Here is a 27,477-nt window from a genome sequence, read left to right as displayed (position 1 = left end):
TCTTTTGGGTAGTTCTTTCCATGTAAGAAATACCAGGTTTTGCTTTAATAAAGAGGCTATCATTACATTCTTCTAGGCAAGTATAAGAAAATACAGATGGTAAGAGAAAGGATTACTCAGCCTGTTGTGTAGCAACTGAAAAGGCAAAACTGGAGGTCTCATCCTGTCAAGCAAAAACTCCCTACTTCAAGCACTAAACATCTTCTTTCCCCCTGAAAACTATCTTGATACTCCAACCCCATGTAACAACAGTTACTCAACTTCTGTGACCTTCCCTCTGTGAAGAATTGAGATATGAGACCTGCCTTGTACCTGTCCCTTTGAAATTCTCCAAAGGCCAAGTGCAACACCCTCTGACGTACTCAGAGGTGCACCTGCTTCTCTCTTCATGCCAAATTTTGGGTGGCCAGGAAGGCCTGCTTACCCTCTCTTGGACTGTCCAAGTGACGTTCCAAGTCTTCCTAAGACTCGTTTGCATTCCTTCATCTGACATCTCCCAAGGTCAACTACTAGCAGGCCTTCTTCTTTCCTCTTCAACAGATTCCCCAACCAAGTTTTGTTCCTTCAGGATTTCAGCATTAGCAATAACAACAAAATTACATCTGCATCGGATGACTGCATAGCCTTGCTTCCCTGGCATGCTTCTGTGCTCACTTTCCAGTGTTCAGATATGATTGTGTCTGGATCCAGGGTGAAAAGGCCCTTCCAAGCCCACAGCTCGTGAGGTGGTACAGGGGCAGCGTCCTGATTTAAGCCTCTCTCTGTACTAATCTGACAAGAATGCTGTGAAGACCAAAGGCTAAAGAGTTATAATTGCTTAGCATCACAGTCATAAGAGAGCAAAGGGGGTTCTGATGCTTTTTAAAAATTAAAAATGTGTTCAAGTTCAAGAATGCTTCTCTGTTAAATTTACACAGAAAAATAATCTCAGCTCATAATGATGAACAATGACTTAACAGGAAAAATAAATCACAGCCAGAAGGCAAGTCCCAGGATTGTGCAGTCACTAGAAGATATAAAATATATGAGAAGTTACAATAGGGCCACAATAAAATATCCACATTTGGTGGCCTAAATCACTCTCTCTGTTAACTCCTGTACAACCCAGACATCTGCAGATGTTTCTTCCAGTCACTTCTGCAACCCCAAGGCCTAAGAAACACACTGTCAGTGATCCATTCCCTACTCCACCACCTTCTGTGAAGAGCATGGGTGTAACCTAGGGAGAATTCACCTGACTGGGATGGGAGAGTTCAGAAATCACCTCAGGAATGTCTCATTACACTCAGATTTGCAGACTGTTTTTACAGGCACATGCAGCACTCTTCTTTGGATTCCTTGTTTGGATCAAGGCCCCTTCATGTGAGGCACTGAAGATCCAGGTTCCAGGGAGCCTGTCTCTCCCAGCAGCACAGAACCACTGCCCTGTGCTGCCAAGCACATGAAAAAGTGTTTTAGGTCTCATTTCCCCAAAAGAAAAGGCTGGATCAACAGTTCCTTGGAAGGTCCCAACAGTAAGAAGCCATCAGCCCAGACTGAGGAAGGCCTAATTTGAGCTTAAGTATTGCTTTGTGTCCATAGCTTTAACCTAGGAATTACCAACTGATAAAAAAGCTGGACTTGATGATCTTGGAGGTCTTTCCCAACCTTAATGATCTGGTGATATGCCTTCACCAACATCCCCAAAGGGAGGAGTTGTACCAGGTGAGTCTGGCCGCTGATCCTGACTAAACCTTTAAAACAGACTGGGAATCCCTGGGGAAAGTGGCAATGAAACAAAATAGCCATGATAAATCAACCCATTCTCATGGTCTTCCCACTACAGGAAACACATGCTTTGGTACATCATTATTTACTTCCCTAACCTATAAACACTGTGCATCAGATTAAGCACCCCTAAGATTTGTTCAATACCAAAAGGACATGGACATTTGAGATATACTATACAGCAAAATATCAGCAAGACAAGAGACTGAAATACGCCTTCACTTACATTTCCACTTAGACAGTTTTACAAAATCTTTTATGTTGTGTAGGTAGAAGATGACTTTTGTTTACAAGGTCTTAGATGACTGTTTCTAGAAGGTCCTAATGATCTTTATTTCTACCAGCTTCCGAGAAAGTTGTGAGTGCTCAGCACCTTATCATAATGATATGGAAAGAGTTATGCCTATTCTGATCTTTGAAATTTTAAATTCTAGTAAAATAAAAAAAAAAAGAAATTGACACTTCCTTTTAATAAATGAAGTCATAACAATAAACCAAAAGTACAACTCCCCCAGCTTCAGTTCAGCTTTTCTGCATGTGTAGAAGTGTCTTCCTGGGTGGAAGACTAAGGCTGTGCTAAGAAAATGAGTAATTTCCAGCTGGGGCAATGTAAAAATAAAAAAATATATAATTTGATCAAGGGAGTGGTATCTTTTCCTTTCTCATATCAGTATTTGCCACCAGATATGGGAAAGCTGTGACTCAAATCTGTAAATGCTTCTGAAAACATGATGGCTTGCAATAGAATGTGTAAGCATTTACTTACAACCACCTCTTTAAACAGGATTAAAGGAGGAAGCATGGTCTAGGGGCTAGTGAGGCTTTGCAGAATTATCACAAAATTCCACCAGCTCTGTGGTGAATAGCTCTCCAGAGCAGTTAGCCTACCACAGCTATAGGGCACCATGGGCCTGATAGGTCAATGATGAGCAACAGTGAAAAGGGAAGATCTTTTAAGCCCTCCATCCTGCCAACAAGCTGCCAAACCCCAAACTCCCCACATTCCTGCACCCTAGAGAAAACCGAGATTATGCAAGACCTGTTTAGAGCAAACCGCTAAGAAACAAGAACACCTGGGCAGTATCTTCTGAAATCAGGGGCAAGTAAGGGCAAGTAAGTTCATGTGAACACTTCCAACCAGTTGGAGGACAACTTGGTTTTCCACAGGGCTAAAAAAGCACGAAAAAGTATAGCAGGAGACAATTAAAATGCATCACCACACTACAGCGATGCTGTGTTCTTTTAATGGGCCCATTCCTTCAACAGATGTTTGAGCAGTGGGCTGCAGCCTGCTATAGCTGAACCCACAGAAAATGGACATGTGCATTGTTCAGTTTTTGGAAAGTTCTCTGTGGCCTTTCAGAGCTGTGGTATAAATGCAAGCCATACCTGATCCCAGCTCCCAGGAATAATTAAGAGCCAGTGCCAACATCTATTCCAATTCTGATTTACAGCTCTTGTCAGTATAAATACAACTGTCCTTTTCTGCCATGGGGAAGGGTGAACTGCTTTAGAAAAAAATGCAAACCAGCCTGATCTTTTACCCAGAACACTGCTGAGTACTAATCCTTTAACCATGCCAGTTTGGGAGGGAACAACAAAGGCAACTGGCATTTTCTTCTGGGAAGTGTTGCATATTTGGACTCTGAATCTTCTTGAAACTTTAAAAATGCTGATGGAATTTCTGAGCTCTTTATTACTAAATACATACAGTGAACTTTTGAAAAGTCTTTGTTTAGACATACAATGCATTTTGCTCGGTCTATGACACTAAGTGACAAAAAAATATCCTGTTCAACACAGTTCTTAAGTAACTTATAGTCCAGTTTTGAAAATATAAATATTCAAAGGAATTCCTACCATTTTGGATACTTAGCTAAAATGCCTGACTTTATGCCACAAGTATTTAGACAAATGTGAAATGGACAGAAAACCGATGAAGAGTTTGGAGCTAACTTCAGAAAAGCTGGTCCCATCAGTCAGGTTTGCCTTGGATTTCAAGAAGCCAGCATTAAATTTGGGATTTCATTCTCTGCCTTGAAACTCATTCCATTGTACGATTTAGTAATTTTCTGCCTCAGTTTTCCCTTGGCACTAGGGAATAAATTCAGTTGTAAAACAAACTGTTGCTTTAAAATGACAATATGTAACTGTCACAAGAAAGAGATCTGGATCCCTAAAACACAGTTCAGAGAGAAGACTGAAGTTCCATCAGCCCTAAGACAGTCAATATCTGAGATACTGAGAGCCTTAGCATAAAGGTTGTGCCTCAAGTGAGCTTTCTTGCAACTTCTGCTCCTATTTCTGAGACTCAGAAATCCTTTGGAAAAGGAAAGCCAGATCAATACAGAAAAGAAGGGCTCTGAAGGGAGCTTACAGAAATCTTGTTTGCTGCAACTCTCCTGCTGACCATTGAAGTTTAAATGTTTTCAGCCAAACCTTTAAAAATACTTATACATTGTGGATCTCCACAGGGCCTTTTGTCCTTTTTATATCTAATAGCAAGACAGATATATTGCATTAGGTACAGAACACCAGATCAGCATTCTTGCTGAGCAGATGGAGCACAGATGGAGGATGCACCTGACCTCAATGCTAGAGCAAAAAGAATTGGTGTGACTTAGAATCAGTCCCAGGCATTGGGATGTCAAATGTTGCTCTCTATCCACCACTGCTACAACGCTGCCTGAAATGCTCATGAAGCAGATTTTGAAGTGTCATGGCTCACAGTTCAAGGTAATAAAACAAATAGTTTACAAGTCATAATAAAACAAAGTCATGATGATTTTCTTGAAAATGTTTGATAATAAACTGGTACAGTTCAGGGGTTGTAGCTTCAAAAGAATGTCAGATTCTTTTGGGATCTGAGTTGGGATAGAGCTTGGGCAGCTTGGGCAGGCAAGTTTGCTTACCACACCAGTGCAAGTTGTCTGCACCCATGAGTCAAAATACTCTTGGCTTTTCTCCCCTGAAGTGAATCTCTCCCCTTTGAACCCCAGTGCCATAGCAGAAACTGTACAGCCAGAGAAATCTGGGCTTTCTCACCCTTCTTCCCTCCTCCTCTCCCCCATTAGTGGCCCCAGACTCTGGGCTCATTCTCTTCACCTTTTTAGGCACTTGTATAAGACCACATCTCTCAATTTCTGCAACAATTATTTTTAAACTACCCTTTAAAAATCAAAGATATGTACATACAGGTAGGAAATGGTGGCACAGAAAAATGGAGGCTGAGGTTTGCAATGATATTTTGATTCCTATTTCCTAGGAATTCAAACCAACTTTATCATCCACTTAATCTGCTAAGAAGAGTGGAAGCCAATTACCTGAACATTATGCAAAAACACTAATAAGTATTTGGCCAGTAAAAGGTTCAGATTATGCAGGCATTTTTCATTGGAAAAAACAGGCTATAAAGGACACGACCCAACTTGTGATAAAAGGAAATTATTCTGTATCCTAAACCAAAACAAAAATTACTGAACTTGAAGCTTTAAGTGACGCTTGGTCTCCAATCTGCTAATTCTGAAGTGCAAGCACAGGCCTCAGTGTCATTTCCACTATCACTTTCTTGTTTTCCTCTCTCTGTACCACATACCATACGACGGAACATATCATGAAACTGAGTATCATCTGGGTGCACACAACTAGGACGACTTGAGACTTTTCCAATAGAACATATGGCCATTGGAAGATGCCGATTTATCAAAAGTGAAGCACTGAAAATACAACAATTTCAATGAAATTTTGTTTAGGCAAAAAAAAGTGAATGATCTGCTACAATCAAGTCAATATTGCATCTCAATATTGCACCTTCTAGAGGGTTTTTTATTCAGATGGGATTGCACAATAGAAATTAAAAATAAAAGTAGAAGTCACAACAAATGTAGTAAGTTTTTAATGGACAATCAATTAATTTTTTGGAGCAAAACCAGGGGCACTTATGCCAGAAAAGGAAGAAAACACACACCAACCCTCCCTTCCCCTGAACCAAACCAGAGAATCCTACAGTGCTCTGAAAACCTGAAAATGAATTCTCTCTGTTCACATCTCGTTCTGTGCACATGCTAAAAGAAATAAAAATCAGTTCAACTTTGTTATGCAAATGAGAGTGGGATACTTGGAGGTAGGTCTGTATTTCCTAAATGCCATGAAGCTGCAATGTTTCAGAACCATCCTGGGAGCGGCAAGAGGAGGAAATAATGGGAAGTAAATACTGTGGCTTAGGGGATCTCCTGCCTAAATGCTATATGTATAAACTTAATCAATATCAGTGAAGTCTACTGAAGTCTCAGGGCAACAACAATTTCTGCAGTGGCATCAGTGTGTCTGTGGGGTGGAACAACAAGGTCCTTTTCAGGGAGTGGCAAAGGGGCTGAGTTGCACAGCTCCTCTGACTTTTTGCCTGACACTACAAGACTGGGTCTGCAAAGAAATCTTGTCTGAAGCACACAGAGGATGACTGTGCCTCCTGTTGCTGATTTCAGCGTGGCCCAGGCTGTGAAGTGCTGCTGTGGGTCAGGGCCAGTGGGTCTGTTTCCCAAAACACCTCTACTGAGCCCATGGCTCCATGCAGAGCTAGCACAAGGATCAAGGCAAGGATTTCCAAGCATGGAAGCATGGCAGACCTCATACAGCAATATAACCTGAAGTTAAACTCCCCTAACTAACTGCCAAATCTCCATCCTGATAATGTCTGAGCCTCCAGCCCTAGCATTTGTCTAAGCAGTGTGGCTCTTGGAGAAGAAACATTTGGTTCTGCTCTGACTCCGTGGGGGGGTGAACCACCATTCCCACAGCAATCAGAAAATGAGAGACACACGAGGACATAGCTCAGGCATGAGAAAACCTTACCCTAATTGCTGATTACTAAAGTACCATAATGTGCTAGAGAAGAAAGGATTCCTGAGAACATCAGGACAGGACATTAGCAGATTAATATTAATCTCTAGAGTTCCAGATTCATTTCCTGTCCATGCTAATGTCCTTTTGATTACTGCAGAAAACAATCACACAAAAAAGTTCAATTACAAACATGAGAAGAGACTTAAAATATTAACATTTTTTGAAGCTTTCAACCAAATATGTATAATTAAATGAAAACCTAGGCTAATGCAATGTTAAAGTTGAGATTTTAATTGTGCAAAGGTCACAGAGTTTAGCATCAAAGTTAATCAGTGCATTTAATCATACTGGGCCAAATTCTTCTCTCAGTTACATTGGCATAAACTTAGGATATCTTTACCTTAGTGAACAGGATTGTTATATTGTCATGCTACATCAGTGTGCATAAATGCTAGAACTTCCTCACAATGTATGCAACACGCAAAGCATTACATGTGTACTAAAAGGCACATTGTAGACATGAGACAAAGCATAGTTGAATTTAATTACATTGTCTATGCAGAAGTTCAACGAAAAAAAAGAAGGAGAAAAAAAGCACTGCCTTTTCAATTGCCCAAGACTTTATCACTTGTCAAATTAGTGCACATTATCCAGGACAGCATGATGAAAAATTGTATCCCATGCCTGCAAGACAGCAGAGGTATATTCACTGTGCTGTTGCACAAGCAATATCTCAATCTTCACACTGAGTTAGCATCATTGCACAACTAAAGACCTATATTCAAAAGACGGCCTCATTTTGTCTATCTAACCTTGCACTGTGCAGTCAGACTTGCATATGCAGTGCCAGCTATCCACCAGAACCACAGGGGATTGAGCTGTTGTTTTCCTGCAGAGAACAATGTGTTGAACTCCAAAAGCTTTTGCACCCATAAACAGCCCTGTTTGTGAGCTCAGTGCAGTGAATAAGTGTGCTTGCCTGCACAAAACTGCATGTGAACAAACCTTGCTTGAAGCCTGTCTAAAAATCTGGTATAAAATGTCCTCGTTCTCTTTTAAAAGACAACATAATTTAAAACAGGAGAAAACAGAATAATAATGTACTTTATTGGAATAAGTAGGTCATCAAAAAATAAATGCGCCTACGTTTATTGGAACGTCTAGTCCTCATAAATGGCTTAATGGATTTTTTTCAACCTTACTGAAACATTATTCACCTCTGAGCTTAGAACAAGCTTGAGAAATTTCAGCCAAAAAGGTAATTGTTTCAGAAAGTTATAAACCACCAAAGATAGGGGGCTTGCAATAAAAGCGCTGTCTCAACCATAACTACAATAAATCCGACTAATGAATAAATGTGGTCTGGCAAGAACAAATAAAATATGAAAAGTCTAATGTGGCCTGCACAAAATGCAGGAAGGTAATTGAGTGAGTAAATGCCAAATGAAGGATGATCCTGTCTTCCAAAGAATTCATCTCAGTGCAAGATTCAGTGAAGGACCTCAGGACCTGAAATCAAGATAGCTACATTTTGAAGTGAAGGAAAACCTCTCCTCGTTTATTAACAGCAGTAATGATGCATCAAAGATCACATATCAGGACTCCCTGCACTGGTTATGTCTATCTGAAACACTGACAAGATCCTACCTTCTTTCTCCTCCACAGCTTCCTGTGCTCAAACAGTACCAATCTACACAAACACCCAGATTCTGTCTTTCCAGAGGCAGCTCTTTCTGAGGCAATCCTACAACTTAACCCTGGTCTTAGTCAGCTTGGGTACCTGCAGTACAATTATGTGTCCACATCACATCCTTGTGCTCTAGAACTGTACAGACAGGCAGACTCAGGCAGTGCTTTCCAACAATTTTATCATCTTATGACACAATCACAAGTCCCTGTTTATATGAATGCATGTGCAGTCTCAAAAATCCCATGCAAAAGGGTGAGATTATTTTAAATTGGACTCAAACTTCCACTGCAAATAACCAAAAGGTGTTCATTCCCTAGTGCCATCTAGATACCACCAAAATTTTCCTCCACCAATCCTTCATGAAAAATATAGTGTAGAAATCTTGGGACAAAATTTAACCTTACATCACTCAGATTCAAGAGATATAGACAGAAAATTACAAGAAAAGTTTCAATATGGCCATAGATTCCGTGTTGAAATCCAGCCACTTCCATACTTCAGCATGACCTTTTTGGTTCAGCTGTGGAATGTGATACTTCAATTAAAACATCATTCTCCATGTCCTAAGGCGTCATTTGAGGAGGATTTGGCAACTGAGAGATGTGTTGTTTATTCCTCAGCTGCCTGGATGTTATAAACTTCTCCACCAAAATAAACTAACAAAATCAAACAAATTCCCAACTGTGATAAACTGTAACAAGTTGCTCAGCTCGTGAAATTCTAAGTGAAAAGGAATTAGAACTCCATTTCACAGCTGATATTTCTAACTTCCAGGTAGGGAAGTCAAGGGAGAATTTGGATGAGGAAAAGATGGTGGAGTCCTTGTATCATCTCAATCTTTCCAAGAAGGATGCTGCTAAGGATGCTGGACCACCATTTCTTTAGACATTTCTGCTGAACTTCCTATGTTGCAGAAAAAGGAAAGAAAGTACATAACAATGTAACCCACAATTGGCTTAACGAGTGTTGCACTAGCAATGAGTGTCACAGTCATTTAAATATTAAAGCTTTAGTTCAGCCAAGGTCTTTCTCAAATCCTAAATGTAAGCAGTCTTTTGCAGGTGTTTTATTAGCTAAAATCCCACAAATGCTTCATTTTGTTATTCACCCTGCCATACACTTTTTACAGAACACCACCTTCACCCCCCTTTGAAAAACTTGCACTGGCAGTTGTCAGAGAACTAACCTAACTCTGCCAAACAAAGTCTAGAAAGAAATGTAATTCAATGCCTGTGTTGTAATTGCACTTTTTCAATTAAAAGGTTCCCCAAACCCATTTCTTGTTATTTCTAGGAGTTCTGAATTGCCATTAAACTGATTTAAGGCACAGTGAACTTGGTGGGAATTTCCCTATTAACAATTCTTTCTGCGGTCTTTCTGGAAAATATCAGTAAATAAAAAAGATATATATGAAAACATGGTATATTATTTAATCTTTTAACTATGTCTTCTAGCATGCCATCTAAAGCACTTCCAAAACACTTTCCAAATTACAAAAACTCCCAAAATCTTGAAAAATGTCAATTGTGCTGAATTCTTGCTTGTGTAACTGCAAGTATTCTATTGCTATTTGACAGAGCTACTTTGCTGCAAAATCTCTGTCCATTTTGCTTTATTCACTACACTAAGGGTATCTATGGCTTTGAAATTTGTAGATTCAGGTTTGTCTCAGTTTTTTTTTTTTTAGATACTTTATGATTCAAAAACCCCAAAGAATGAGACCTATTACAAGGAGTGACATTTCTATTCAATTTGGTTTAAAAACCTGTGTTTGAAATTTTAGAACATCAACACCCCCATAGAAATAGTTAACCACACACAGGGATAAAGCTCTTACTTTCATGAATTATCACAAACAAAGGGCTGGATATTTTGCAAGTATAACTTAGCATGTTTCAACTAAGATCTAAATAATCATACTGATTTTACAACATCTAAAAATGTGGCCAGACATTCTTTTGGCTAGTCGATATGCTATTTCAACAGCTTGGTGTTTTATCATTTCCTTCTTGCTTGATACTTTGAGCCATCTTTTCTCTATCAGTGTCACTAAATGTACCATTTGGAAGCACGTAATAGTCAAAACATAGCATAAAGGAGAGCTTTTCTCTCTGCCTGGACTGGTGACGTAGGTATCTTCTTCTGAGAGGCTGTTTATCAAGCCAAGCTATGCTGATTGTTGAATGGCTCAAGTTCACATGGCAGCTGATTTGTCTGCTCAGTATTTCAGCGTGAATGTGAAGCCCACAGCAAGCATGCCACTCTTCAAATCCATCTCATCTCTGCTCAGCAAGCGCAGCACAATGACAACACTGTGGCTCTCAGCGCAATGCTCATTGCACAGGCTTTCTCCACCCTTTGCAAAGTCGGTTGGAATTTCTTATTTTTCCAGTTCCCTCTTATTTACACCCTCTTCTAATAATTTTGTGCTTTTTGGTACTTTGAGAGAAGCGGAGTGGGGCCATATCACACCCTCACATGCTTCATACAGGAGAAGCCTAGAGGGCACTCACAATTCGGGTGGGCGAGCTGGCAAGCCTTGGAGGTGGCAACAAAGATCTTTAGAGAAATTTTTATAATCAAACATAACAGCAGGCAGCGACCAGAATTTTAAAAGGCATCCAGTGCCAAAGGAACGACCCTAACCTGCTAATGTACTCTTGAAAGTACCTTCAGGCAATCAGTGACATCTTTAAACATCTAAATGCTTTTGATAATCTGGCATCCAACAATTAGATCTCTCCATTGCAGAGTTCCTGGAGATGGGAAAAGTGACAACAGCGTGCATGTGTTGCCAAACGCAATACACAAAACACTGCTGTAAGGGCTGACATTTATCTCTCATCCTGAATATCAAGGTATGATCCAGAGAGGCTACACTGTCCATCATGCAGAAATCCAGTCTGGTTCTAGGTATCAGATCATCCCTGCATGCTACAGAAGTAACTGCAATCTATTTTTTTTCTTTATGAAGTGAGGGTGTTTGTGGAGCTCCAGACATTCTTTGCCTGAGGCAAAATTTCCATTTACTTCACGGGTTCAGAAAGTATTGTTCGTTTACTTTAGTATTGTTCATTTGCTTTATTATAAGCATTTGTTCCAGTTTCAAAATATAACAAATCTAAGAATTACAAAATATGCCTAGTCAGTCAGATGCCTGGGTATCATGAAAAATTGGGATGGCAGACCATTTTGAATACCTGTTTTACAGGGAAAATCACTGTTCAGGAAATTGTTTCCTTTAGCAAATCATGTTTTCAATTCAAAGGATCTAACAAAAAATAAAGCAGAAAAAGGGACAAAGCCTAAAGACAATTAATAGTTCAGATAAGCAAATGGTTAAACCCAGTCAGAAATCAGGGATGCTCTCCAGTTTGATTTTGCTCTCTGAAAAAGAGCACTGAGCTCTTCTCTTACAGAGGGCGAAATACCAGCTATTCCTGAAGCATTACCAGAGCGAAGAAAGGATTCAGGAGAGCTTTCTTCTCTGAACCTCTTTATTTATCTGACTGGGATCAGGTATAACACTGTCATTAGCTCTTGCTCAGCTCAGAAGTCCTGGGTGCATCGTGCCCACTGGCATCTCCGGACTCCCAAGGGGGATGACTGTCTGTTGAAGAGCAGTGCCAGCCTCCTCCTATTCCCCCATTCCTGCTGGCACCCTGAGGCAAGCATCTGGGAGTGTACGCTGCCCCTCTCTGAAGCAGGTGCAAAGAATGGTAGTCAGCGTGTTTGCTCCCCATGAGCCTGCTGCAGGCAGACAGAAAAGCCTGGAAATCCCTCCAGTAACCCTCCCGGGGGAGAATGAGAATTTAGCCAAGTGCACTTAAGACCAAAATTGTTGCAGAAAGGAGACACATACACTTGTTAAAATCCGTCTGTAACATTCCCTCCCATCCTCCCCTTACTGTGGACCGATCTGGATTTCTAAAGAGTATAATTATGTCTTGCACAATGATTATGAGCTTTGGGAGCTCTCAGAGAAAATTTCCTCACTGCACATGTGGCCATTGGCTGACATACCGAACACATATCACTCTATTTTTTAATTTTTTTTTTTAACTCTGCATTTTGCTGAGAGAAAGAGGCCAAAGAGAAAGGACAGCACCCAAGCCCAGGGCCAGGTTCTGCACTATGCTGGTGGGTCCTGAAAGCCAGACAAGAGCCATTAGATGGTCTTTTGTTTCCAAACACTCTTCTTTCTCTGCCTGCCTTCCCACCACCAACAGCAGGACATCTAATCTATCTGTACATTACCAACAGACCCTATACCAAGAATTGTTGACAGGTTCTTAGTCTACCCCACTTATTTTATATTTTCCTTTAACAGCCATATGAAATAGATTCTGTCTTCCCTAAGGCAGACGCTCAGAATTCACTGTAAGCCCATGCAGTGACATCAAGGTTTACAATTATTGTCAAGCTACCTGGAAGCTTTAAAAAAACCCCACTGACTGGCAAAATGCTAGCAGCAAAAATTACTATAATACACTATCTTCCTTTCTGAATGCATCACTGATGGGCTGGACATGAACTTTGTCAATGGGAGATGTCTTTGTTCTGAGTACAATTAATGTTTTTATTAAAAAAAATCTTTCCTGAATGAGAGAACACATTGTCCACTCATGTGAAAATGGCACCACTATTTATCACAAATGATACAGCCAGTCAAGAATAAAAGAAATTATTTCACCTGCAAGCTGTGAAAATTTCAAGGCATGTAAAGAATAGCATCAGTCAGCTTGTACGGCTGAGGGTAATGGACATCATCTTTTTCCCATCCCAGTCACCATCTTTCCCATTTCCAAAGGGCCTCCAAAGATGAAAAAGAACTTGACAATCATTCTGCAAGGCAAACTGATCCTGATTCTTCCAGTCACTTTGTAATTCACTGCAGATGGTAAGAGGGAGATGTTTACTGGCTGGCAGGTAATGAGCCTCGTTGCAGATAATAGTGATGGACGGGCAATCTCGCCTGCTGACAAGGAGGCAACTCAACATGGGCACATGGCATTCATCCATGACTCCATGTAAAAGGATAGCTGTGACAATGTACACAGGTTATGAACCACCCTCCTCTCTTAATGTCAGCATGCAGCTATACTTAAGCTTTTCCAGTTCACATTTAAGTAGCATAGAATTGATCCTGATTGTCCATGAAAGTAGAACAGTCAGATTTGTGACCTAATGTTTACTCTTCTATAAGAAGAAACTTGATCTGTTTAAACATCTAGATATTCCCTCTTCCCAGGTAATGCTATTCATCACAGCTGTCAGTGCTTCTTTAAAAGAGAAATGACCCTCAGGCTAGTAAAAAACTCTGTGGAAGAACTACGCACACCTTTGCCAAAAGAACAAATAGCTCCTTTTTTTTTTCCACTGGGCTTGTATACACTTTGTGAAAGGCCTACATACACTGAATTATAAATCAGTATTTCCATTTCCATTTCCCCACCCCCATATAAAGCAACTTGTATTAAGACCTACACACTGCCCTGTTTTTTTTTTTTTTAATCTCAGACATAAGGGTAGTGGATTTGGACAAGCTCAGCCATTTGATGAGATATACTTAAGCAGCTGGTTCCAAGGGAAAATCTGAGTAATTCAGAAATGCAACAGAAGATAAGAACAGAACAGAACAGAAAAGCTCTAACTCAGTTTCTCCTCTCCTTGTAACTTTAGGAAGAAAAAATAAAAAATCATACACTCAAGAAAATACCACTGATATCTTTTGTTTCACCAGAATATATTCCTCCTGAAGAAAGTGGGTATGACTAATATTAATAAAACATATGTTTTAAAAATGCATTTGTTTCTATACATATTTGTAAATGGACACACATTTAAACACGGATATTGTTATTCCACAGATAGACACTTGGTCTTAGTTTCCCTTTTCTGAATCGAATCTCCTTTCCCTCCTTCCCTGGTGAAATCTGATCATTTGTACTGTACCCGGGCTTCAAGACGTGATAAACGATCCCAGTGCTATGCAAGTTTCATCCAAAACCTGTCTCTTCATAGATTCACTCCACATATTCTTTCTACTTTAAAGACTCATGTGATCATCGCTTTGATCCTTTCTCCCTCAGCTCTATTAGGGGCACCATCTCTTCAGGGCTTGCAGCTTATAAAAAGACCACCATATTTTGATATGCCTTTGATGTTGTCTTCCAAAGTATCTTTGATTTTTAAGTTCTGTTCAACTCTTTCACCATTAACCTTGATTTCACTTAGGAATTAATAGATCTATAGTTTTATTGGAAGGCTAATTTAGAAATTCTGTTTTCTCTGGCACTATTTTTCCCCTCTTAGCTGGAAAGGTAGGTGAAACAGTACAAAGAAACTGACCAGCGCTTAAAGAAAAAAAAAAAAAAGAAACTATAGACAAGCTAACACCTTTCTTGAGTTTTGAGTTGTGGTTATTGAGCAAGTCTTTTACTGAATCATTAAGCTGCCAGCAAATGAAGTGATTCTGCAGGATGATAATGAGCCACACAGACCCTCCACACGGCCACTGGTGACTGAGAGCTGTTACTAATGGATGACTACTCAGTAGGACTGTGGTCTCAGTCCTGTGCTTGAAGACTGTCTCCCTTGCACAGGACACTTGCATTTCTCCTTCTTTTGACACTCAGCAAAGATGCTGAAACTGTAGAGGCCAAAGGAACCATATAATTTGAAGTAAACTAAACACAGAGCAGCAAAACACATTCTCAAGAGGAGACACTGGCACTGTCTTTCAAGTCTCTTTAGTAGGTATTTTTAATTTTTAGCTTATGATATTTGAGATTTATTCCCCCTCCTCAGGCTCCACTAAGTGGGACTGAAGATTCATTTTTGTTGGTATAAAGAGACAGATGAAGGCTAAAACCAGGTCAGCCATATACCCATGCACACTCCCCCCACCCCTGGATTTATTTATACACCCTAACTACGTTCAGGTGACGTTCAGATACATTTGAGGTTCTTGAAAAAAAACCAGCTTCCACAGATGGAGCTCTGTATCTCAGTGTGCCTTTCCTTCATTTAAAACTATCCTGCTTTTCCTCCTCAACACTGTTTTTTCCCTATTCTTCCGAGGAGCAACTTCATAGGCTTTATCCCCTCTCCTCAGTTAAATAAAGCTGCTTCTGATGAAGACAAACACACGAAGTCCTTGCAGCAGCTGGCACGGGCAAACCCATCCTTTTCAGTAACTGCATAGGGCCATCACTGCAGCCTGTTGCCTTTGCTAAGGCACCACCACACAGTTTAAGGGTTCCTTCCCAAGAGCACTCGTAACGCTGCCACAATTATCATTCCGGGCTAACACTCTAACACCTAACCCTTGGGACGCGCGGAGCTTCTGATAAGAGACTGCGATGAGAGAATCCAAACGCAGCTCATCAGATCCGTGCCCTTTCCAGTGATCCTTCCTATCACTCATCGCACTTGCTATCTCAAACATCTTTGGCACAGAAGCACAGGCTGGGCGCTACACGACCTGCTCACAGCACTTCTCACCCTCCACCACTCAAGTGCACAGTCTCACGTCCTAGCAAGAGAGTCCCACCCCGGGCTCCCCGCGCAGCCCCACGGCCCGGCACAGTTCCCACTGTATCACGCCTTTCCCGGAATCTTAGCCCCGCTGGAAAGCATTCAGCATTGAGAGGACCCATCTTTATGCTGATAACACTAAAATATAAAATAATGCCAACAGCTGGTGCTACAAATGGCTTTTAAAAACGATGTTCATTCACTAAAATTCCTCTTGCTACTTTTGACATGAAACACGCAGTCTCTAATTATTCTGATCAAGACGGTGAAATACAAAAACAAACTTTAATTGTGTTTAACAGATATTTAATCAGGACTCACTGAACTACAGATTAAAGCTGAAATTCATAAACCATAATTACCCAATTGTCGCAAGCTTTTTGGTCCACATTCTGCTTCCGTCTGGGCGTCTGGCACTTTGCCCCGAATTTCTTTTAGTGTCTTCTCAGTTTCATTGCTGTTCATGTTTTCCAGCAGAGATTTAGCACAGATTATAAAATATCTGTTCTTGGCAACTTTATTAGTTGTTTTTTCTTAAAAAGATTATGTCCCACCTATCCCCATTCTGGGGCTGAATGAACAGGCATATTCCATGGGTTATTTCTTGTCATGAGCTGTCCTTCCCAACTGCCAGGGTAATCACCTGTCCTACCCAGGTCCTGATTCCCTGACCATGGCCCTGCCACCTGAGCATCATCCAGATATTGCTTTGAGTGTGCCATCCAACATAACTATCATGAATTACTCCCTGCTTTTTCCAGAGACAGAACTGGGTGCAATATGGTTTCCCATTTTGGTAGGGCCTTTTTTATGTGCTGGATGCTCTTTATGTATATTTAAGAAGACACAACAGAAGAAATACACTTCCCATGGGAAGCAGGGGGTGGTAAGGTACACACTAACCACCAGTTCCCCAGGGAATTAACTGCATGGGTTCAGACTGCCTCCCAAGAAAGTGACAGATTGTCCTTTAGCAAAGAGAGACTGATTGTGCCAGAGAAGCCTGGCTGTTGACAGCAGTTTTCTGGGGACCTCCATACATTGTGTGCAGGTTATGTTGGCACTCTGAAGGCAAAGATTCCCTCCCCAGAAAGCATTCTTAGGCTCTTGCAAGGGAAGATTATGTGGCCTTTCTGACACAGGGAAAACAGCTTAACAAATTGTAAGTCAAGGTGGTGAAAACAAAGACACTTCACCTTATCAGAATAGGGAAGGAGGTTCCACACAGCCAGCCTGCTCTGTTGTGAGGAAACAGAAACACAGAACTCCTGTCAGCCTTATTGCCTCAGAAATTTGTGCCATGAGACAGAACGGAGGGAGATATGGAAAAGATGACAGCGTGGAAGAGCTCAGCTCTCTGTTGAAGATACAAAAAAGAGCTTTATTACAAACCAGGGTAGCCTTCTATGTGCACCTGCTATTGCTTTTTCTCTTAATAGCTGGAGTGCTCTTGAAAAATTCCTAGTCTGGGTGAAGTTCTGCCAGAGCCATTTGTCCTTCATGGTCGCTCATGAAGTTCAAACAATATCCTGACAGTAAGTATGAGAATACAGGCTAAACCTTTACCTATTCCTTTGGACCTGTTCTTAACTAATGTGCAAAACATACATGTAGGTTTTTTTTTCTCTTTTGCATCTTCCAGACATTTTTCATCATCAAAAATAGTATTTCATACATTTATTTCTATCACGGTCATTATGCCCTATCTCCACTTTCACTTCTTTTGAAGAGCCAGGCACTGAACCAGTCACATACCTTCTTCATCAGCTCCTTTGGAGCAGGTCCTTAACAAGAAGCAGTGCACCACCTTAGTAGTGACTGCTGCATGTATATCAAACTGCTTTTTTGTTTGTTTGCTTCTGAAAACTCCTCTTAAGCCTTCATGACTGGATGGTCTCTGCAAGAACCTGTATCTCACATTTCACAGCAGTCAGATACCAGCATGTGAACACAGAGAGACAGGGAGAAGCATGCTATTTCTTTTGTTTCTTTTCCTACAGAAGAGAGATTTTATTCTTTTTGTTACACACACAGTCTGAAGTCCAGTCACAGATTGGTCTTTGCAGCCTGTGCAGAAGTCTAACAAGAACACAGGGTGGTTGATGACTTGCCATACATTGCAAGCCTGATTTTTCACAGGCAAATTGTTTTCCAGTTTGGCACAGCTGTTTGTCCAAGGGTTGCAAGCTCCGTGTTTAAACAGTGATAAAGAAATAGCTATCCAGTGTTAGTGTAATTCTTCATTCAGACTGTTCCTCTGAAAACAGCCCACAGCCTTTGAGATGCAAAATGTATCGTTTTAATGTAGTCAAGGTCCCTGCTTGCAACATTGCTAAATCTATTTAGCAGACTCTTCCTGCTATAATCTGTCCCCAGACCTGAAGAAGCTCAGTGATTTTAAGTGTTTTAAGCTAATGATAATGGTTAGTGCTGAGAACAGATGTACCTGGCTGTGGTGTGATCTATTCTATTAGGCTTTTAGGAGCTGTGTATTCATATTGACTTTACATTTTATGTCTATTTTCAAGGTGTGATGGCTGCATGGGGTGCAGACAGTTTTTTTTCCCCCTCACATATGATGCACTGTATGTCTGTGCTTTTGATACATGGTGACTCCATGGAGGGACAAAGAACATGTGCCTGTTTGCTCTGGTGCCTTCAAAAGATTTTGTGTGTCTATTTTTGCTGCCCACTGGCACAACTGTGGGAAGCAATAATGTATACCTGTATTTACACTAGACCATAACCCAGGAAATGGTTGCACAGAATAGAAGTGCATGCAGAGTGTTTGATGACCATGCCATGTATTACAGAAGTTTACTTTCCCTGGTGTGAAGGCATTGTGCATGACTGAATTCCCTGTGACTGGTGGTTGCACTGATAACATGCCAAGTAGAAGCTGTTTTACTATTCTTCTCTATCCATAACACAACAGAGTGTAAAACTCCTCAGTTGTGTCAGTAAATGGTGCTTCACTTCCCTTCAGCATAATGAAGTCAAATTTCCACTGAGAATGATTTTTCTGATCATATTGGAGGCTTGGTCTTGCCATTCACAAACATCTGCTATTGCCACCCTCTGGGGACAAGGCATTATTTGGGCTGTGAAGAAGAGGAGGTCTTGTATCTTAAGACCTCACCACAGTCTTCCAACACAAAAGCAAACCCTCCTTGCTTACATGGACTATACCCCTGATCTTCTGCTAGTGGGAGTTCAGCTCTTGCAGAACAAATGCAACCGTAACTGTTCCATATTATCATTGTGCAACAGCAGATATTTTACTGAAGATGAATGCAGCCTCCTTGAACAAATCTCATGCCACCTCTTCCCTGGGAGACTCCAAAAAGCAGACACAAATGGAAACCCATGTGGGGCTCTAGCAGAAGCACCATCTCCAACCTGACTAAATGAATGGAACTTTTAAAGGGAAGATCCAACAAGCTTGAAATCCAAAACCATTCAAACAACTATAATCATGAACAGGTTGAGAGATACACAAATGTCAAACAAGACACGAGATCTCAAGAGGCATTTAAATTATTATCCTGATCCGGAAAGATTAACTGAAGGTGCCACAGCACAGCTCTGGACCAGCACACCACCAGTTCAAGTTCTGAACAATATTTTGAGCAGTTCTTGCGCTACAGAGCAGTGCAGTGATGTACTGCAGGGCTAGAAACAAGAGGTTAAGAGGCTAAATTCAGAAGCCTAATTTTCTCTGACAGTTTAGCCAAGTTGACTAAAGCAGAGCCCAAATAAATGACAGGCACTATACACTTAATTCTACAGCTTCATGTCTCTCAATCAAAGAATGACACCAGTATTAGAAATTTAATTTTCATTTCAGTACAAGGAACAGTTACTCAGGAATAACTGATACACATTCTCTCCAATCCCTAAACCATGTTCTGGGCTCTGTCTCTTTGGAAATAGGAATGCATTCTTGTGAAAATATTACAGGCTAAATACCTGGGACATTGCTTCATAAAGCAGGTAACATTACTATGAAAAGAAAGAATATAATCTAATTCTGACCTTTCAGGTTCTGCCTATACATTCATTTCTCATTTCTTTTGCTCTTGTTACCCCATTTCCCTCCGAAGACCAGCTACCACAGAAGTCAATTTGTCCTGCATAGCCTCTCAGAACACGTTCTATAAACATTTTCCCTTTTCCCAAACCCCTCTTTCCCCTGACAGGACTTTATACAGATGTATAGGGAAAAAAGGCCTAGCATCTGACATTTTATAAGAATCTCAAAGAGAATATACACAAAGTGCGTTAAGATTTCCTCTCTGGTACTCAAAAGGAGGTGGGTGCTCTTAGCCCACTGCTAGGGGTTTGGTCTGTATCTGAAACTGGGATCTCTGTTTCTGCAGCCAGTACAGCCATTTCTCTCTTACATTTTACACTACAGCTAATAAGGTTCATATTTTTGGTCTGGGAAGAAAACAACTTTGCTGGAAGTCATGACTGTGGAATTGGGTATTCCTCAATAAAAAAACCAAAACAACTTAAGTGGCAATAATCTGGGATCTTACACACTGGGACATGATACTGTACCAGCTATGCTTGGCTCACATTTTTAAGACATGGTTCTCAGCTACGATGCTGAGAAATTTCTATGGCTTTGGTTTTAAGGGCAAACTGCTGTCGATAGAAGTTAAACTGAAGTTCATGGTGCTAAACACCATATGAGAGGCTCTAAAAATGCTTCCTTACCTTGTATCCCTCTAGTGATCCTACTCATCTCCCATTTGTTTCTGTTATGCACACGTGTAACCTGCATGTATTAGACAGAGGGTCTTTGCAAGAGGCAGCCTGGACTCAGCCAACAGTGCCTTTTAAACTTCAAGCAGTAATAGTGACTAGAAATATCACCTGGCAACTGCAAAATTCATGACCATAACCTCTCAGGCAAAGAGAATAGCCCTGCAGGACCACCCCAGGCAAGGGAAGGCATGGGGACATTTTGGCTAGAGCAGCAGCTAAAGGGACCTGTGGGGGACAGTGGGAGAGGAGCAAGGAGTTGAAAAGGTTTGCTGAAGGGCAAAAGGCCTCAAATCAAAATCCAAAGACACACAGAGGCAGCCTGCTATACCTCCCAGCATAGAGCCCCTGCAAGGCAATGATTTCATCTGCACAGACAGGTGAAGGACTGAATTTCTTCTTGCCAAAAGGACCGCAGACCACAGAGAAGGAGCGAGGAGCATGAGGTGCAACAAGGGCAACAGAAGACACATGAGACAGACAACTGTTTTCTACCCCAAAGTCTAATGTGAGAAGGCAAATACTTCTCAGCTTCCTTAAACACCATTAGACATGAGTTCTCCCCAGCAGGCAGTGAGGCCAGATCTCCTCACACACTGATAGGGCAAGTGGCAAAGCTGGCACTGACTGCACAGCAGGAAAGGGTTCAGGGGCATAGGGAGGATGGTGCTGCACCCCCAGGGGAGGACAGGGAGGATGATTCTATTCTGTTGAGCAAACAGGAATTGTTTATCTAACCAAAAGGGAAAAACATGAGGATGTCAAAAACCTATTTTGACATGACTGAGAAAGGAAAGCATTCATTAATTTCTAATAACAGTCTTTATTCTTGAAGCAAACTTTATAAACTGACCAGAGTTCACTTGTAATCTGTTTGTCAACCCAACACTCTGAAGAAACTTCTTATAAGGGAGGAGAAAATCCCTAATTATTAAAAATAACCCTAGGCTGTGCTTTCAGGTTTTGGTTTGAATCCAGTACCCGCAAGAGAAACCTTTCAACAGAAGGCACCAAGGAATTCTCATGGAATAGCTACAGGATCAGGACACACATTTCCAGTAAAAGCTGCCCTTTCTTTCCCCTCCTCCCAATCTCCTTATTCCCAAAAGATACCAAGAAAACACAAGATTGTTGGGATTTCTATAAGAAGATTTGGCAGGTTTTTCATATTTGTTTAGACTGTAAGATATAATTTGAATTTGGGTCTTGCCTCTCTCATTCTCTGAGAAGAAGAATGAGTTATTTGTTCTCTGAATAAGTATTTGTTATTAGTGGATCAGACATGGATAAGGTATATTATTACAACCATGTTTGTTAGGTATGATTTACATTGTTTGCTGCATATCATCTTAGGCTGTCTTTAATTTTGTTATACTTTAGGGGGTTTTTGTTTGGGTTTATGCATTTAGTCACAGTTGGTTGTGTTTTGAACTTTGAAAAAAATTAATACAAAGGAAATTAAAAAAAGAGAAAGAAAATATTTTCAAAATGATGTGGAAATCAAATCTATCCCTGAGTAATTTGATTTGTAGGAAATGGAGAGCAAAGCATTACAAAGCATTACAAACAGAATGCCTTGAAGTGCATCATAATTACTTACATGTGCAAATACATTGTCTAGGTTTAAGAATTCAGTTAATAATAGTCATAATAATTCTATGCCCTTACACCAGGTCTTTCATCCAAGCCTCTCCAGGTTTGTGTAAGCAATCATTAAACAATGCCTAGGTACCTGTGAGTACTCTGCTGCCCTTACAGATGGAGAAATAGGGGCAAAAGCTCTCCAGGGTCAAGGACAAACTGTGATTTGCTCTACAGCTGGGAGACAACTGCAGATGATCATCTTCTAACTACAGGTGGAGCAGAGATGCAGAAGCTTGTAGCTGATCTGACATTTCTATAACTTCACAGCTCTGTAAGAATGAAGGGGTGCAACAAATGTACATCTTAGACCTTCAGTTCCACAAAGACTAAGGGTTGAAATTTGACATAAATCAGGTCCATGTTCCATCTTTGGTGGAACACTGGTATATACAAAAACATGCCAATGTTTTGTATCAAAACACAAGGATTAACAAATTTGCCTTGTTTGGAACTGTTTACCAGTGCAAATGGTTTTCATCTGAGGATCCACAAATGGTTTTCAGACCAGGCATCCTTTGTGGAAATCTGGGCTGAATGTGGAAGGAATCTGGAAAATGGTACCCTATAAAGTTCAGTTGTTATACAAACTCCCAAACACCGATTTCATGCTTGTAGACTATTCTTACATTGATCTCTTAAGTTTTAAGAAATCTGAGCATGCCATATTACCCAAAAGCTTTTCCACAATTCCAGGCTGTGAAGAAATGCCGGATTTTATACTTTTCTACTGTTTAATTCCATGCCACTTCCTACGTGTACACCTACGTTGCTCTCTCTCACAGCTCATGAGAAGAACCCATGGTTTCTGCAGCCCAGGCCCTTAACACTCCATCCTTATTTCACCAGAATACATGCTCTCATGCTTCACTGGATGACCAAAATATTTCTGCTGTTTCATTTAGCCATGCAACAATTCTGATGCTTTGAACTCGTACCTGCTGAAACAGCAGTCGGTGTTGAGCTGCAGTTACTGACCCACTCAGACACACAGCTGCCTGTTCAAGGGCTTTGACATTAACACATCCCATTTTCTCTTAGCCTACATTTCTGTGATCCCCATAGCTGCAACAAGAAAGTGTCTCTCCATACATTTTTATTACCTGTTATGCTTTACACTAATAAAAACACTGGATATTATTTATTTGTCTGGCTGACTGACAAAGCCAGGCATCAAAGCATCATTCCAGTGTCACATACTTCAACGCTCTAATCTTTCAGAACTTGTAAAGCAATCTCTTATGGCGCTTTGTGGGCTGTGAGATCACCCTGACAAACTGTGATAATGTTGGCAATCTCCAAATGGGTGTTCATTTGCAATCTTACTACAGAGGAATTGCTATGTTTCCAAATTTGAGGGCTTGACATAATCTGTCTTCACAAAGCTATCAGGGTCTGTCATAAGGCTGTCTGTGACCCAGGGATTTTATGGGGTCAATATCTATCCCCAGTGAAACTTCATTGCAAGCAGTGGAATTACCTAGACTATGACTTTATCTATTTGCTTTCTTTCCCTTTATTGAAAATACCCCTTCTTTGTATCATATTTTTTGAAGCGCAAACAGCACCTAGCAATAACATCTGAGCCAGGTAGGGGAGACTGCTCCTCCAAATCACAGCCAGCTTCTTGCAGTTCATGCCAAACCCTCTGCTCCCCTCATCACACTGAGTGGCCGAGAAACAATGCAAATGTCAGGTCAAGCTACAAAGCTATTGCCATCATCTCTTCCCTTCCGTATGCTCCCAGTACTGGCAGTCTCTGGGCTGCAGTCCACAGGATATCCACAATTATGGCCCAGATTGAGGGAGGGGTAGAAAAACGATGGTACTCTGCCAATTATGTCAGAACCTAAACTTGATCCACTTTAAAACTGAAGCTGGGGACTGTGGGATAGCACTGTGTTTGTTGTAATTTGTGTAAGGAAAAGAAAATTACTTTTAATCTCAAAGAAAAAAAAAAGAAAAAAGAAAAAAGGCAGAGTTAATGCAGACCTATAATAAATAACTATTTTATATTTGCCTACTGCCTACAGCTGAACTTTAACTAAACACAGTGCTATCTGGACGTAGAAGGAAGATTTTAAAAATACCATAAGACTGTTAAGCACCTCAAGAAAAAGCGAGACAGGGAGTGTCAGGCTTCGTTATATTCATGAGGGCCACACAACTGCTAGTGAAGTAATTCTGTTTTGAAATTACTTAGGATTCCTTTAGTAAAGCTGGGAACACAGGATGGAAATAGAAAACTAAAAAAAGTGCATCCAGTGTTTCAAAATACGTTCCCTGCACAACACCCTTTCCCTGCTATCATCTCCTGAGGCAAATTTCCCAGGCAGTTCCTCACAGCTACCAAAAGATCCTCCCCAAGTGCTGCTCAGGGTGGGGGTGAGCAACTGGAACCTGGCCATGGTTGGGTCAAAAAATCCATGCCAGGCAGAGGCACTGGGGCACAAGCTGAGCTTTAAACACTGGTTTGGATATTCTGCTGAGCTGATGTTGGGATGTTTTGCTATGTTTACTATGGTTTTCAAAACAGAATACTCTTCCTTGGATTACTCCATCTAATCAAAACAAAAGTTGCTAAATATGTACCATACTTTGTTTTATCCCCATTTAAGCTATTTTCTGCATTTTGTTCTCTATGAAAAGGAAGGTCAGCGTCATGATCCAACCTCAGGAATAAGGGCCTAGCTGCAATGCTACTGGAAAATTTTGGAATCCAAATAAATTCCAAACTTGTATTTTCGCCTGAATTTACAGCAAACTTGCTCCTGCTCTCGAAACGCCTACTGCTTCTACCAGGGGCAGCAATGATCCCTCGCGTCTCCTTAATCTTTCAGAAAAGAATGCACAGCCTTGGAAGCCCAAGGTAAATGGTTTCATGTGTGTACTATCTTGCTGAAGTCAATAGCTTCCATGGTTACTAAAAAAGGGTTGCATGAAAAGCTAGTACCAAGACCCATGGGCTTCAAAAAGTTCAGCAGCTTCACTAACACAAACACTGCAGTTGGGACAGTCCTGAACAGAGCAATGCAAGTGGTATGTGCTTTTCCTTCCTAAAAATCCTTTCTCGAGGGTGAATGGTTTTATTTTACAGTAGGCGGAAAACTGTCGAGTAGACCCGTGTACTAGTTATTATTTGACTCTTTTGTACATAAATCTATTTTTAAAGAAGAAAAGGTCAAAGAAAAGAGACCTACCTCTCTGCTAGTGCCACTTCAGAAAGTTTTTGTGAGCCACAGATGAATTAAAGCAATGTTTCTCCTTTTTAATTTCCATAGTTTTTAGTATTTTCAAAACTGACAACAAAATTTACCAAAAAATAAAGAAAACAGGCTGTTGCTGGTGGTTCACTATTTATAGATGGAAAGAACGCAGAAACATTTTAGATTTATCCTAAACAAGGGGGTTTGTACCATGACAGAAACTTCTAATGTAATTCATTTGTCTTATACATTACATCCCTGGGGATATCCCTGAAAATTAATTAGGTCAGAGAGGGAAGGAAAACAAATTGAAAACTTCTCAAAACTCCAGGAAACAATAAGTTTTAAACACAGCCGTATAAAAAAATCTCACTATAAAGTTCTTCCCTCTTCTTACCCTATTCTTTTTTCCGTGAGACCAAGATTGTCAGATTGAGAATAATCTAGGCCCACTGAGGTCAAGGAAACCATATACATTCAAGAACAGAATATTTCTGAAACTGAAGATTTTGCAAGCAGCTCTGCCTTTCCAAACTGCGAACTCCCTGGAAGAATTATGAAATATAATTTAGTAAAGACATTCATTGTGTTAATGTGTCTTTAAACACAAAGCTACAGTCACAAGATGTGGACATGATAAATTCATCACACAAAGAGAAAAGCAAAGGGGAGGAAGAAAACAATAAAAATTTTAGAGAAATTTTAATACTGGCCAAACTCATTCTCAAATCAAAACTCTGAAGGTTTGCCTGTTCATTAGTTTGCCTGTTCATTAACTCTGCAGTTTAGGCAAAAAGGAATTTAGCCATGTACTTTTCCTGTAGCACCCTGTCTTTATTTTGTGCAAGAAACAACACTTAGGTTTTTTCTCTCTTCTCAACACAGTTCAGATTGGAGATGTCAATACACATGTACAAAATTCAAGGCATTTTCTGATTCCATTTGTAACATAGATCAAAATTTGTAATTCCTGATGCCTACACAACCTTCCAGTACTAAGGGTAGAACATAACAACAAAATACAGGGAAGTAACTGACTTGATGGTGCTTTACCATTGAAACTTTAACAGACTGCACTAATGGATAACTCCACAGTACAGATTTCACCTGGATCATGTGAGGGCATGAGATGCCATTTCTGCCAGCCCTTACATGTGTTAACATTAGCAGCAAGGAACAAAAGGTACCAGATAAGGCACAGAGCTTGCTGGTAAAAGTCAACACATCAAAATATATTTTGAAAACTGCATCAGAGAATTTATAATGGATCCGTGCTTTGCATTTTGAGGTGACAGAGTTCTCGATCTGGTAGAAAGTTCCCAAAGCTCAATTTACTACATTGTCAAAATATAGCCTGAGGGGACAATCTGACTTACAGCATCTTTATGAGTGGTGATGAAAGAACCTCACTTGGCTTTTAGATCCCAAGCTTGGCTCAAGATAGTGTAGTAGAGAACAGAACATCTTCTATTTTGTGCTGGGTGTTCACAGTGTTCCTCCTCAGCACAGAATTAGGTTTTACTCTATAGAATTCTCACACAGCTCGCTGATGGGTTAGAATTCACACCTTCAGATTTTGGGGATATACTTCACACCCTGCATTGTTACTGCAACTAAAGATACAGATTACACTGTCCTCATGTCATTGTAGCATCTGTAACGGAAATCTTTAGAAAATTCAGGGAAAAACTGAGTCTTTTACAAGGCCACAGCATGTCTTATTCAGCCTTGGAGAGACTTCAGAGCACAGTAACCGCATTAATTGGACATTATATGGATAGCCAAGTAAAGCTCAGTTACTGTGCAGATTTTACTGCTCTTTGTCATGTTGCTTCAAAACACATTTCATGTTTTGACCAGTCATATATACATATGAAAGCATTTTGCAACACTGGACAATGCTACAGATCCACAGGAAATAATTGTTTCCCAAACATGAAGCAATCTGCACAAATATAAATAGTGTGACCCAAATCTGTTCTAAATTATGCTTGTGCAAACCCATGAAAGTCAACTAGTACC

At 40.5% G+C, this 27,477-nt stretch overlaps 1 protein-coding gene across 15 annotated transcripts in view; it reads right to left on the bottom strand.

The window, feature by feature from the left end:
* The window catches only part of ZBTB20 (zinc finger and BTB domain containing 20), a 473,676-nt gene that overhangs the window by 131,797 nt on the left and 314,402 nt on the right, over positions 1–27,477 (bottom strand). The window lies entirely within an intron of this gene.

Source organism: Lichenostomus cassidix, chromosome 1 (assembly GCF_008360975.1).
Source record: "Lichenostomus cassidix isolate B80296 chromosome 1, HeHo_3.0, whole genome shotgun sequence".
In the NCBI taxonomy this organism is placed as follows: Eukaryota; Metazoa; Chordata; class Aves; order Passeriformes; family Meliphagidae; genus Lichenostomus; species Lichenostomus cassidix.
The sequence above is the reverse complement of the archived record's forward strand: the minus strand, read 5'-3'. Positions and strand labels throughout refer to the sequence as shown.